General features: G+C 44.5%; 1 protein-coding gene across 1 annotated transcript in view; it reads left to right on the forward strand.

Annotated features, from left to right (window-relative positions):
- The window catches only part of PDCD11 (programmed cell death 11), a 1291633-nt gene that overhangs the window by 1090095 nt on the left and 187914 nt on the right, over positions 1 to 13624 (forward strand). The window lies entirely within an intron of this gene.

The following is a 13624-nucleotide window of genomic DNA, read 5'->3' on the forward strand; positions in this document are numbered from 1 at the left end:
CTTGATTGGCAAACTGAACTGTGAGTCAGATTGATGTCATTTTATGATCTCTTGAAACAACCTCCCTTATCATCTGTGCACCCAAATATATATATGATCAAAATCCATACTTCAGAGTTACACAGTTGTTTGAAATTACATATACATGGTGTGGCTGAATTTAGCCATGTCTATGTCCAAATCTGCTCATTCTCGGAGCTTGCATTCAAAGAGTGTACATAATTGACTTTTTAACTGCTTTTTCAATTTCCGACATGGACCCAACTTTACATACATGTGTGCAGGGGGTAGGGACATTAACTGATGAAGTTTCAGATTTTTAACATGCACACATTTAGAGTAATATCCACTTTTCCGCTAAAACCCCCCTGAACATACCACCGGTTCCTACCACGTCTTAAACTGTGGGCAGAAAAATCACAAGAATTATGGTATCATTTATAAAATTTTCACATGTCCGCACTATGAATTATCCCCCTTTTTATAAAACCATATCCTTGCTGCAGGGGTGTGTCTTTTCAGGTCACATGGTACAGAAACCAGTCTTTCCAGTTTCTGCCAAGCCAGCTTGCTTCTCACAGGCAGTGCCCCTCCCAGCTTCTCCAGGAGGAAGCCACTTTTTACGACGTCTGTAATAAAAACCTTTGCCTGAGTGGAGAGGGCTTTGTTCACTCTCTGGCAGAGCACAGGAAATTCAATTATCAGATAGATGGCATATCCTTAGTGTGGGCAGCAAAAGGAACATTGGCCTGGGAACATAGTTGTGACTCAAGTTTCACTCCTGATGGGATCCGTTGCTAGGCAAAATCAAGTTCCTTAAGCCAGACCTTCAGCTAACTTTTTGTTGCTTTTAAAATAACTTGTCATTTTACACATGCAGCTAGAATGCTGATTCTAAGTGCAAAACTATGACATTTCAACAGTTACAAAGGCATGTGACACCAAACATAGGTCACTCATTTAATTTAACATTTTCGATTTTGGTGGTTTTAAATCCAGTTGCAGTTAGGCTTAAGCTGCTGACTCCATAGCATTTTTGTTATAAGCATTGTTTTTGGGCTCTTCATTTCCCAGATTTTGTAGGCACACAAAACTCCATTCTGCCAAATGTCTGCTGGTGTTCAGTGAATATTTTGCACATGTTGCAAGGTTTGAAATAGGCATTTTGCTTGCCTTCAGAAAAACACACAGTGGGTTTTAAAACGCCGGCTTTTGGATAGTGGTGAGTACTGGTACTGCACCCATTTTTGGGATTTTCTTGGATTAATGCATTCTAAACAGGAACGGTTCTTACATGGTAGTAAATCCTTGCTTAACATTGTTTTGATGGGGCTCCTTACAGTAAGATGGTTATGTGGAACCCCACAAAAAGGGTTGAATCTTTAAAGTGGTCCAATGAGTCACGATTTCAGCAACTTTTTGACATCAGTAAAAGTGGATTTTGTTAACAAAGACCTTTCTTTACCCTGGTGGGTGGCAAGTTAGGTAACCATTTTGGTGTGCGCACAACTGCGCAGCTTTCCTGGATTTCGGCGCACATGTGGGTTTTCCGCCATCTTGAATTTCCTAAGCCCACAGCACCAAATGTTGTAGCAGGGTAGCTTAAACGTGGGTCAGGACACCCTACAACTAACTATGCAGATGATACAGATTCTCCTCCCGCTTTCAGGGGATTACGTTAAGGGTTTGGCCTTGGTGAATAGAGTTTATCTCATCATCCAGGCATGGATGGCAACTCACGGTCTATGCCTGAATGATGACAAAACAGAGATAATCATCCTGGGTACCCCTACCAACCTAAAAAAAACTAGGACACGAATACTCTTCTTTCATAATTGATGGCAACCTCATCAAAGTGGCTAACGAGGTAAAAACCCTAGGTTTCTACCTCGACTCAACCCTCTCCTTCACTAAACAAGTTAATACCCTGGCCTCCACTACCGCTTACACCTGTAAACATATCAGAACCGGAAAACCATTTCTTTCTAACAGTTGCATCATCCTGGCCAGAGCCCTCATTCTGTCCAGGCTTGATTACTGCAACAACCTCTACATTGGCTCCAACAAAGCAATCATCAGGAAAATCCAAACTCTCCAAACAATGCCATTAGAGCGGCCCTCTGAGTAGCTAGGAGTGGCCTTATCTCTCAGATTAGGCGACAAACAACTGGCTTTCCACCAACGACAAAATCAAGCTAAATACTGCGTCACTCACTCATAAATCTGTGAATAACTCCGCTCCCAGCTACTTATCTGATAGATTGCACAGAAGGACTTCCACTAGACCTTCCAGACTAGTCAACACCAACTGCCTCCACATCCCCAGATCTAAACTATCTAAGGTGGGAGGCAGTAGCTTTCCGACTAAAGCGGCCCAGCTTTGGAAAACTCTGCCGCCCTCAATCCGAGAAGATCAATCATACCAGAACTTCAGATCCATATGCATTAACTGGCTGAAGTCAACTGATCACTAAAGCCTAGCTGCCTAGCCCCACTAACACCCTGTTCTCGGTCCACTATAATGGGGCCAATATGTTCTAACAAAGTACACCTTGCTTGTGCAACCTCTGCCTACAAATTTTGTAATCTTAATCTATGACCTAACTTCATTCCATATGTGTTTACCTTGTGTATGTATCTGTAATGTATAACTCACTCATACCTGTTCCTCTTGTGTATATCACATATATGTATCTATAATGTATAACTTATTTATCTGTGTAACTAAGCTGTGAATTTCCTTGTAACCTCTGCGCTCTGATACTTCGGGTCTGGAGCGCATTACAAATAAATAAACATCCCAAAGAGAAAGTAAAACCTCACTGCATCGTCCAAGAATGTCCAGAGAGAGAAGACTTGCTCTCCATCTGTCACCCATCCGCAATTTCCAGCATCCAGCCTATGTCTATCGCACACCCGCATGTAACCTGCATCCACCATCCTTCAAACCTTCCCGGGCAAAGTGCCCTTGTGAGGGGCCGGCGAGCTGTAGTGCCTTACTCCTCACCCCCCGCGCCCCCCCATCATAGGCCTCTCCAGTCCTGGCCATGTAAGTTCTTAATGGGGCCCAATGGTCCATAGGGCGGCTCCAACGCGGTAAGAAAGTTCAACCATTCCTGAAAGCTTGGCACACTCTGCTTGCCCCACGCTCTGGCTATTAGAGATCTGGCAACCACGGGTGCCAAACTTAGCAGTTTTTCCTTGGCCAAGGGTCCAGTTTCAAACATAGCTGGTAAGCAAGTTTCCTGGGTTTCTTGCAGATGACATCCTAAGATGTGTCTCAGGGCCAACCTGATCTGCTCCCATAGTGAGCGCCCCTCCGTACATTCCAACACCACGTGTAAAAAGTCAGCCTGGTCTCAGGGGCATCTATGGCACTTTGCAGATCTATTAGGGTACCATTTCTGGAGCTGGGCAGGGGTATAGTAGGTCTGATGCAGGAACTTGAAGTGAATTAGCCAGCACTAGTTGTTCAATGACAGCCTGCGCGTTTGCATGCAGATTGGGTTCAATTGTGATTCTGGCAATTCCCTCCCCAAGCCAGTCTCCCACTCTTCCTTAAACCTCATCTCACTGTCTAGCTTTAACTGATAAATAATCCTGTATAATGAGGAGACCAGCTTGGTGTGTCCGGGGGAGAGTGGGTCGGTGACCAATTGAGCCAGAGGGGGTACCACCGGGGACACCAGAAACTTTGGCCAGCTAGCCTGTATCTCCTCCCTCAATTGGAAGTACAATAGCATTGTTACTGCGGTGCTTTCCTCTCTGCCCTTGAGCACATCCCATAAGATGAATTTTCCGTCCTGTGTCATGTCTCCCAGTGTGTGTATCCCAGCCTCTCAAAATGGTGTTTTAATATCTTTTAACACATAAGAGCGACACCATGCACCCCAAAGATGGTAAAACCCGGGGCGTACAGCTTCTCCCCTCTCACCAGTCCCACCAAGTCCCATGCTTTAAAGGTAACCGCCACTGGCTGGATCTCGCGCTTCCTCATCGAGTCATGCGACCCCCCCACCACCCCCATTGCTGTCCCCTTAGGTTATCCAGGTGTCTTATAGCCTTCTCCAATGCGACGTGCGGTAGCTCGGAAGACTGGGACCACCACCATATCGCCTATTGCAACTGTGTGGCCAGATTGTATGTATACAGGTCTGGGTATTCCAGTCCACCCTTCTCGAACTGTTGTCACTACATCAAAAGAGATCCTGGCCTGCCTCCCTGCACACCTAGACCAGCCGCACCATAAGGCTCTTCAGGCCCATTCACAAAGGAGCCGAGGGGGAGATATGCATGTTATTAAAAATGTACACACTTTTTTGGACAATTACCATTTTAGCAAAGGGTGGTACGGGCTGCCTGGGATAATGGAAGGAGGAGCCATGCATTTGCTTTGTGTTCCAACTGCTCCAGAGCTGATTGTTGGTGTGAAGGGAAGTGGAGGGTGTCAATACCGTCCTACCCAGGTATCCAATACCCTGAGGGCACCATTTGAACACATCCCCTGTGTCCGCCCATTCTAGATGTCAAAGGTAGCACCTCCGATTTGGACCAGTTGATTTTCAGCCCAGAGAGTTCCCCAAAAGGCGCCTAACTCCTGCACCAATGGTTGCACGTTCTGTTTGCGATGCTTGACATACAGCAGCATGTCATCTGCATAGAGGGAAATAATGGAAATATGGGAATCGGTCTTGACCCCTCTTGTGCATGGTACTCTCTAATGGTGCATGCTAGCGGTTCAACAGCTAGGGCAAAGCGGATGGGGGACAGGGGGCAACCCTGTCTCGTGCCCTGTTTGGGCATGATATAATCGGAGACAACGCGATTGGTGAGTATCCTGGCCTGAGGGGCGGTGTAGAGAAGCTTAATCCACCAGAGGATCACCAGACCTAGTCTGGATCTCCGAAGGACCTCAAAGAGAAAAGGCCATTTCACAGAATTTGACGCCTTCTCAGCATTGAGAGCAGCTACAACTATCAGGACCTCTGTCTTCACGTTATGCGTTAGGGTGAATAGTCGACGTAAATTATTTTGGGTGGATCTCCCTGAAATGAACCCAGCTTGGTCCGTGAGGACTACGTCGGGCATATGTGGTAGCAGTCTATCGGCTAGTAAGTTTGCCAGTATTTTGTCATTGTTTAGCAATGGAGGCCAATAGGAAGCACATTTCTGGGGGACTTGGTTAGCTTTCAACAGTACTGTTACCAGGGCCGTTCTAGTAGATTCGGGCCCACCCCCCATGAGTCCAATGCAGCTTCGGACATAGTGCGTAGGTGGGGGATAAGCCATTCCCAGTATATTTTATGCATCTCTGCTGTGATTCCATCTAGACCGGGGGCTTTCCATTTGGGAGACACAAATTCACCCAGTGAATTTGCTTGTCAGAGGTTCGTTTAGCCTATCTGCCAGCTCAGGATCTATCCACCCTATCCATGAACTGCGTGAAACCACAGTGATCAGTGCATATCTGGGAGGAGTACAGACGTTCATAGAAGTCTTGGAAGACTGTTATTTTGAGGTCCCCGACCAGTACCCCCGCAGAGTCCTCGACTTCCTGGATGGACCCCTGGTGTGGTTATCGCTTAATTGCCCATTCCAAGGTGCGACTAGGCCGGTGGGTTGCCCAGGTGTGTCTCCTCCCTGCTGGCTAACTCTGCGAGTTCCCCCCTCTTGTGCCGCAGCGATTCCCCGATAGAAGGGTCAGCCCGTTGCACTTGTTCCTCAAGGCGCTTAATTTCACCCTCCAGTGATGTCAGGGATCCCCGCAAAACTTTGAATACTCCCCTGCACCCACTTTGGAGATCCAGCACCCCCTGACGTAGACTTTAAATGCCTGCCAGTTTACCCTTGGGTCTGATACTGAGCCTGCAGTGACCTCATAAAAGGTGTGGATCGCCCTCTCCAGTTCATCCCTAAACACTGCATCCTGTAAAGCGTGACTCTGAAATCACCAGCACAGCAGCTGAGGGATCTGTCTCGGTCTGGAGGTTATCAGTACTAGGGAATGGTCGGACAGCATCCGGGGCAGTATCTTGGCCTCTTCCAAAGATCTAGCTATATCACCTGTCACCATTACGCAATCTATTCTGGATGTCCTATTATGTACCCCAGAATAGAACAAGTACTCTCTGGTTGTAGGGTTCCTGGACCGCCAGGTGTCAAATCAACCCATGGTAGTCCGCAATGTCACCCTATTGCGTGGCAGCTCTAGAGAGCGAACATTGAGCAGAGGATGTCCAGTCTAGACCTAGTGTCATGGCTGCGTTGAAAACTCCCCTGTCTCCCCCCCCCCCCCCCGATCATCTCATAGGATGGGTATTAGTGGATATGCTTCCCACATCTCTTGAAAAAGTTAGGGAAGTCTACATTAGGGGCATCTGTTGATAAGAAGGACCTGTAAAACAAAAAAACACCCACCTTACCTGCCACAATAATAAATTGACCCTCAGTGTCTCTGGTCTGGGCGTGCAGTCGGAAGTATAAGGACCTATGAATATATGTAGGTACTCCCCTAGAGAGGGAGCTGAAAGAGGAACCGTACCTCTGAACACAGCACCCTTGGGCTCCAGCCAATCTGCTATCCCTACCCAAATGGGTCTCTTGGAAAAACCGGATATTGACCCGATACTTTCGGGCTTGGTTCATGACCAGCCTTCCAATCGGAGTGCTACCAAACCCAGCATAATTTCTCTACACTTTTTTCCATGTTGTCAATTGCTGTGGACTCTGGCACTCCAATATACGAAGGTTGTTCCGCCTGAATCTGCCTTTGAGATGGTTGTTCTTTGCCACCAGCTTCTTCAATGTCTGCTGGACGAGCGCCATCTCCCTCTGCAACGCAGCCACCTTGTCTTCACCATTGCTGATTCTTTGTTCAGCAGCGGACATTCTCCTGCATTGCTTTTCAATCTGTATGCCAGAGACGTCAACCTTACAGGTGAGGGCATCAATCTTGGTTCCCAGGTTATCTGTACTATCCTTCAGAGCCAATAAGGTCTCATTCCGGGCCATGGCTTCGACATGAGACGGGCCCTAGGAGGACTCGGGTGCCTGCAGCGTCTGCTGTGCCCTGGTAAACTGCTCCATTTTCAATTGCCTTTTTGAGTTCACCATTCTGCGTCCGACCCCAGTACATCAGGAGGGGGCCGGCAGGGCTCTGGACCTTGTCAAGCAGTATCTCAATACTGCATCGGCCTGCACTGGCCTAGTATCCAGTCTAGTATGGCGTTGATGCAAGTCCCTCAAAGTATGCATTGTTAGCATGTGCCACACTCGTATGGAATTCTTAACTTTATCTTGCATTGCATCTAGATAGAAATGTGAATGTCAGCATGTACCGCACCTAGATGGAATCCCATAATTTCAAATACAGCAATGCCAACTAACTAACCAACCAACAATTTCATCCCTCTGCATACACCTCTCAAACTCTAACCAAACACAACCACAAGCCTAAAGCGCAGCAATCCGCACAAACTTCACAACACTGCAACAACAAAACAAACCCCACATAGACTTGCACAACAGCACACGAGTATCGACCGTAAAACACCCCAAGCCCAGCCAACGGACCCACCGGGCTGAGGCTGCCAACATCACATCACTGTTCGCTTGCACTTTTCCAGCTTATTCCCACTAACCCACCCCCTCCTCCCCTTTTTCAGAGCCGCCAGAGCGCCAGGGGACCACTCCGGTGGTGATAGTGCGTGGTACAAATACCCTTTAACATTAACTGATAGCTATCTGGCTCCACACTAGCAGAGGTGCTCCAAGGAAGAGATGGCAGTCACGCAGTAAGCTGCCATCTGATTCCACATCGACGGAGCCTCACAACACTCACCGATTTGATAAAAGAAGGATCCGTAGGCCACTGTCTCCCATTAAATCAGCATGCATCAGGGTCTCAAATGGTGGTGGTCACAATGGAACCAAAGCAATGAGGCAGCATGTCGCAGGGACCTCTGATGTGTTTGACAGTGGGGCCCCATTCACATGACCATTTTGGATGGTGCAGTTCGCCACATGGGGCCAGCAAGCATAAACGGTCGGCTTCACCTGCCACCCCGCGTCCCCAAACCTGAAGCCCCTTCAGGCCAGCAGCGATGCCTTGCCACGAGCAGTCCCAAATTTAGCGGCTGCGGTGGAACAAGGACAACAGAGGTGCAGTGTGTCTCAGGAATCCAATATGTGTCTGCCAGGGGTGCCCAATCAGCCGTCCGTGCGGTCTGCCCTGGAGCTAGGACTCATTGCCGGCCTCTCCCACGTCATGCACACAGTGCCTCCACAGCACCGTTCGCTCTGCTTCTAGCCCCCAGTTAGCCAGGCTTGCCGCTGCTCACGGCCCCTTCATTCCCAAAGCAAAGGGGACTGGGCAGGCAAGATAATGCAGGTCCGCAGATGGGCTCAGGCGGCTGCCTCAGGAAGCGGTTTGCCGCCGCTCAGCCCCAGGTCTATATCCTTCATGCACCGGGTGGCGGGCCATGGGTCCCCTCACCCACCAAGGCTTAAACTGCAATCTCCCCATTTAGGGGGGTGCACAGAGACGCAGAAAGGATGGATTGGAGCTTTCCTCTGTGAGAGAGCCGTATCCCTGCTCTTGGACACCATAGAAAGGATATAATGCAGGATGATTAAGGTTGTCTGCTGGAGCGCTTTCAGGCACCGGCCATCTTGCAGGTGTGCAACAGCGCCCCCATCCTTGGGAAACTTTTAACCACCTGTTGGATTTTTACAAAACTTGTTTTCCTACTTCTACAGACCCCTCATTCTCTACAAAGGATTAACTCTGGGATTTGTGACTTTTAGGGCCCCATTCTCCTTTACAGGGAAGAACTTTTGAAGTGTTGGGGGACTTATTTTATAAGGCAGGGTAATAGTGTTTTTACTGTTTCTCTCAATACTTTGACTTCTAACTGGTTTTGAATTGCTTTCCTGTTAAACTTACTTTACTTTACATTTTTTTGTTTGTTACTGGAACCATTCTTAACTGTTAAAAGTAAAGTATTGGTGTTCAAGAACACCCCATGGTGAATGCATTTATGTTCATAGTCTGGATTTAGTGAGGTACTTGCCTATTATTTTCATTACAAAGTGTGTGTCCAAGCTTAATAAATATTGTGTTATTATACTTTACTGTCTAGCTTGGACTCATGGAGTGCTCTGTGTGTTTCTCACTGAGCCAATACACCAGCCCACAACTTCCAAAGTCTAGCCCTTACTGTTTAGTGACCTACCTTGATAGATTTTGGCTATACTTAAGTGACTTTACCTGTTCACTTTCACTAAAATATGGTATGTGAAGGCATCATGAAGTAAGACACAGATTTAAAGTTCAAAGTAAAATACTTTATTAAATCAAATGTCAGGATGGAAAAAGGTCTAACTTGCCCTATACTATGGTGGGATTTCCCTACCTGAATTAAACTAAGGAAAATCTGTGTCAGTGTTCAACTCAAAGTTCTGAGCCTCTTCCAACTCACAGCTTTCTCTCAGCTCCCCTTCCCCAAGTAGAACAAAGTTCCACGAAAAAGACTCAAGATTACCTTTCTCCAGTGCACAGTAACATTGTTTAAAAAAATATATGTATATATTGTTTTGGTTTGTTAAAACCTTTACAAAGGAACAGCATAAATCGGCACAAATACAGAGAAACGTAAAGCTATAATTCTTTGCAAAATCAAACTAAGCAAGATAAACATTTCGAGGAGCAGTTAAAAAAACGAAAAGAAAACTTGAACACAATTTGCAAACCATTTTTAAAAACCTCAATACCGTTAAAATCAGAGAAACGGATTTGCCATGCATGATGTTCATCCAAAGCAAGTCCAAGGGCACCCAATTAGTATCAGACACACATTTACTCAAATATTCTATTCTATTTGATTTCTCAATTCGTGGCAAAAAAGCAACAAATGAGGCAATGTTTCCAATTCCTATTTTTACAATGTCTATACCATGCTTTAATTTCTCCAAAAGTTCCTCTAATACTTAAAATTTCATTTGTTAAAAAGACATAATGCCTTAAAGGCATAAAATCATTCCTAAAACCTTTATTCGGAAAGCATTTCAAGTACGGTTCCATTGTGCCTCGCTCTTTGTGACTGGAAAATACCAGGGCATATAGGTAAGTAATTGAGACTTTTTCTGAAGTACTCGCCCAGTCTGAGTTGTATAGTTTTCTGAACTTTTTGGGGATTCACATAAAGTAATTCCAGGTACATTCCTGCATTATGCATATTCTTCAAGCCCTCCACATAAAGATCATGAACAAATCCACCCATGAGGTTTCCTTCCTTAGCATCCTTCCACAATACATGATAAAGGGTGTTCGCAGAATTGACATGAAATGTCCTCATTATGTTTATTCTCCTCCATAAAACAATACTCTGTATTGATTGCAAACCTAATTCGTAGTGCAAAACTGTATATGATATGGTACGGTAGAGAATAGATCGCCAAATCATTGCTTCATAATAATCAAACTCCGACAGAATCCATAAAGGCAAAAGCTCTCAACCATAACAGAATTTAGGCAACACCTTCGCTACATAATATCTGACTGTCGGAATAATAGAGAATTTACCATACTTTTTGTCTACATATCTCAATTGTATAGCGTGTTTAGTGACCTTTTCCCTCAGATTGTTTCTGTAAAAGCATTTAGTGGGATATGCAATAATAGGATAACCTCAATACTTCATGTTTGATTTTACATCAAGTTTTGTCTGATCAGGGACCCATGCATTTTTGGTTTTTGATTGCCTTGAATTGGACAACTTCAAGATGACCGTTTTAGCGGGATTTATATTTAATGTATTTACCGACATGTATTGATTGAATGCTTCAATTAGTCTTTGTAGGTTAATGGGGGGGTGTGCTTCAATTAGTCTTTGTAGGTCAATGGGGGGTATGGTCAAATAAAACAGTCTGCGTAAGCGACCCATGCTATTTCTAAGCCCCCAATTTTGGGCGATACAAAGGCAGCATTCGAAAGAGTTCTACCAACATCAGTCCTATAGAAATTATATAGTGTAGGCACCAGAATACATCTGTCTTAACCCATTAAAGGTGCTAATCAGACTGGTTAAAAGACCCTCAGAATTGAGCCTCACTTGTATCTCTGAATCTGCATGAAGATGAATCAAGATGCTTAGACCCTTTGGCATGCCCAGCTTGTCTAGTTTCTCCCATGATATTTGTCGATCCACACAATAAAATGCCATGGAGAAGTCCATGGCCATGACATAGACTGGGATGGAGTTTGGTTCCCAAGTCAGTCTTTGCAGACTACTTAGCAAAGGCCCACCAGGTCTGTACTCATGGAACACCTGAATCCAATTTGACGATAGTCCAAAATATTATTTTTGGAGAACAACTCTTCAATGTGTTCCAACACCCCTGAAGCAAAACTCTTGGAGTCTGCATCTGTAATTGCGATGGGTCTCTAGTTTGCTGGATTAGACATAAGTCCTTTTATATAAATTGGTATGACATGCAAGGTGTTCCAGGTTTCTGGGAAGGCCAGGGTTGCTATAATATCTGCAAACAGTACATGTAGTACTTTAGACCAGGGATAGACATGTTGTGTTGATAAAACATTTGTTACTTGATTAGGGGCCCCACAGCTCTCGAGGAACTAGCTTTCTTAATTAGTCTCCCAATAGTTTTTATTGATATGTTTAATTCCCATGTTTGCTCAAGATCGAGTCCCTCAGGTTTATTTGGTCTGTAGATCTTTTAGTAGAGGAGAATCCTTGGGATTAAATCCCAAGCCCACATTTGCAACCACTGGCGCTGGATCATTAATCTGTTCTATTGCTAAACATGGGAGGGGGGCAACTAACTCTTTAAGAATTGCACCTTTTCAAACATAGTGTTGCAGACTTCTCTGACTAACGCTCCAGCTTCAGTGGTACTAGCAAGTACTGAATATTCCTCGCTCTGAATAATTTTGATAACGGCTTGTGGGCAATTTTGTCTATGTTAGGGAGAATTCTCTGTTTAGGCTGAATTTCCTAATCTAGTGAGTCCCCCAGCAGCTTTGCTGGATTTTTGGGGTTTATTTTTTTCTCCTGCCAAGAGTGAGACTCTTTTACCCTCACTCTTGGACATGATTTGAGTGTGTTCCTTTGACTCTAGATGTGTTTAATGGGTCTATGGGGTCTTTTACTCCATAGGGCTTCATGTGTTTTTGTGATGTGTGTTACACAGCACCCTCAGTGCAGTAACACAGGGGTGTCATAGTGACCCCCCAGTATTTTTTTATTTTTTATTTTATTGTATATGGTTTACAAGAAACCTTTACAAAAAAAGACTTTAAGAAGTAAAAACACATTCATTACATTTAAATTTCAATTATACTAACAAACATTAAAACATAGATCCAATTTCCAGAGAATAAGGGACAGATTTAAATTTAGATTTGAAAGGTTCAGTGCGAAGTACAGTGCAGTATTAAAGAATATACCAACATTAAAATTTTAAAATTTTCAAAGTTCTGATAGAAATAAACCTGCAGAGACTAAAAAAAATGTTCATAAAGACAAGCATAATCATAACAGGCATAATCATAACAACGGGGCATATAAATCTAAAGCTTTGATAAAACCAGCCACAGCAAGTCCATTCTTAATATTTGAAATAGAGACACTGTGACCAGATCAGATTGTCCGCCCCATTTGCCCCATTACATTAAAACGACCTAAATATTTGTCCCTTAAAGATGTCAAAGCAGTACAGTCTAAAAAGAGATGCCGAGCAGTTTCAATCACCCGCAGAGTTTTGCAAAAACGACAGATAGGATCTACATAAGAAAACTCCTTCCTTTTATGTACAACTTCTCGGGTCGGAAGGAGATTCCATCTGAGTTTAATGAGAAGGGAGCGATAATATCTGTTGGGAAATTGATTCAGGATAAAAGACAGCAGGCCTCTTTTCATATGGTCAAATTGTAGATCTCTCAAAGAGGAATACGAATGTCATTTTTCAATAGTGTTACTCCAATCATGACTGAAAAGATACTCCTTGACCTTGTTGTGATTCGTTAGTAGGGTGTCCCTATCCGACGAAATATCCAACAAGGTCTTGTCACAGAGATCACTAAAAGCGTTAAGATATAGATTCTGGACTAAAGGTCCCTGAGAAGAAATCATGTGGCCCACATCAGCATAGAGAGTATCAGGTTTAGGAGAGAGCAAAGCTGAAAAAAAAAGTGAAAGAACCCTCCAGAGAATCCTGCCTCGGAATGAGACTAACCCTAGTTCATACCTAATAGCCACTGTTGGCATGGAATTTGGCAGTTTTAGAATTTTCCTCCAATAGATACCCTCAAGAGAGTCCCAGAAAATCAAAAGTGCCGAGTAGTGGAGTTCCATTCCATATAGAAGCTTTGGAGTAACCTTACCCTTAAAGAAATCTACTACAGGCTTAAGGGAGAACATGCCATATTTATTGTCTAGTCTAAGGGATTGGGAGATGAGTGGGAGCAATTTGTGTCTAAGAAATCGTCTAAGTTCGATCGCCAAGGGTTGGGCCAAAATCAAATAACCAAGATAGACGATTTTATTTGCTCTAATTATATTTTCACCACCTATTTTCCATACTTTGTTATTCCCCATTCTCCCCT

The sequence above is a fragment of the Ambystoma mexicanum genome, chromosome 8 (assembly GCF_040938575.1).
Source record: "Ambystoma mexicanum isolate Mex_15411 chromosome 8, UKY_AmexF1_1, whole genome shotgun sequence".
NCBI classification, from domain to species: Eukaryota; Metazoa; Chordata; class Amphibia; order Caudata; family Ambystomatidae; genus Ambystoma; species Ambystoma mexicanum.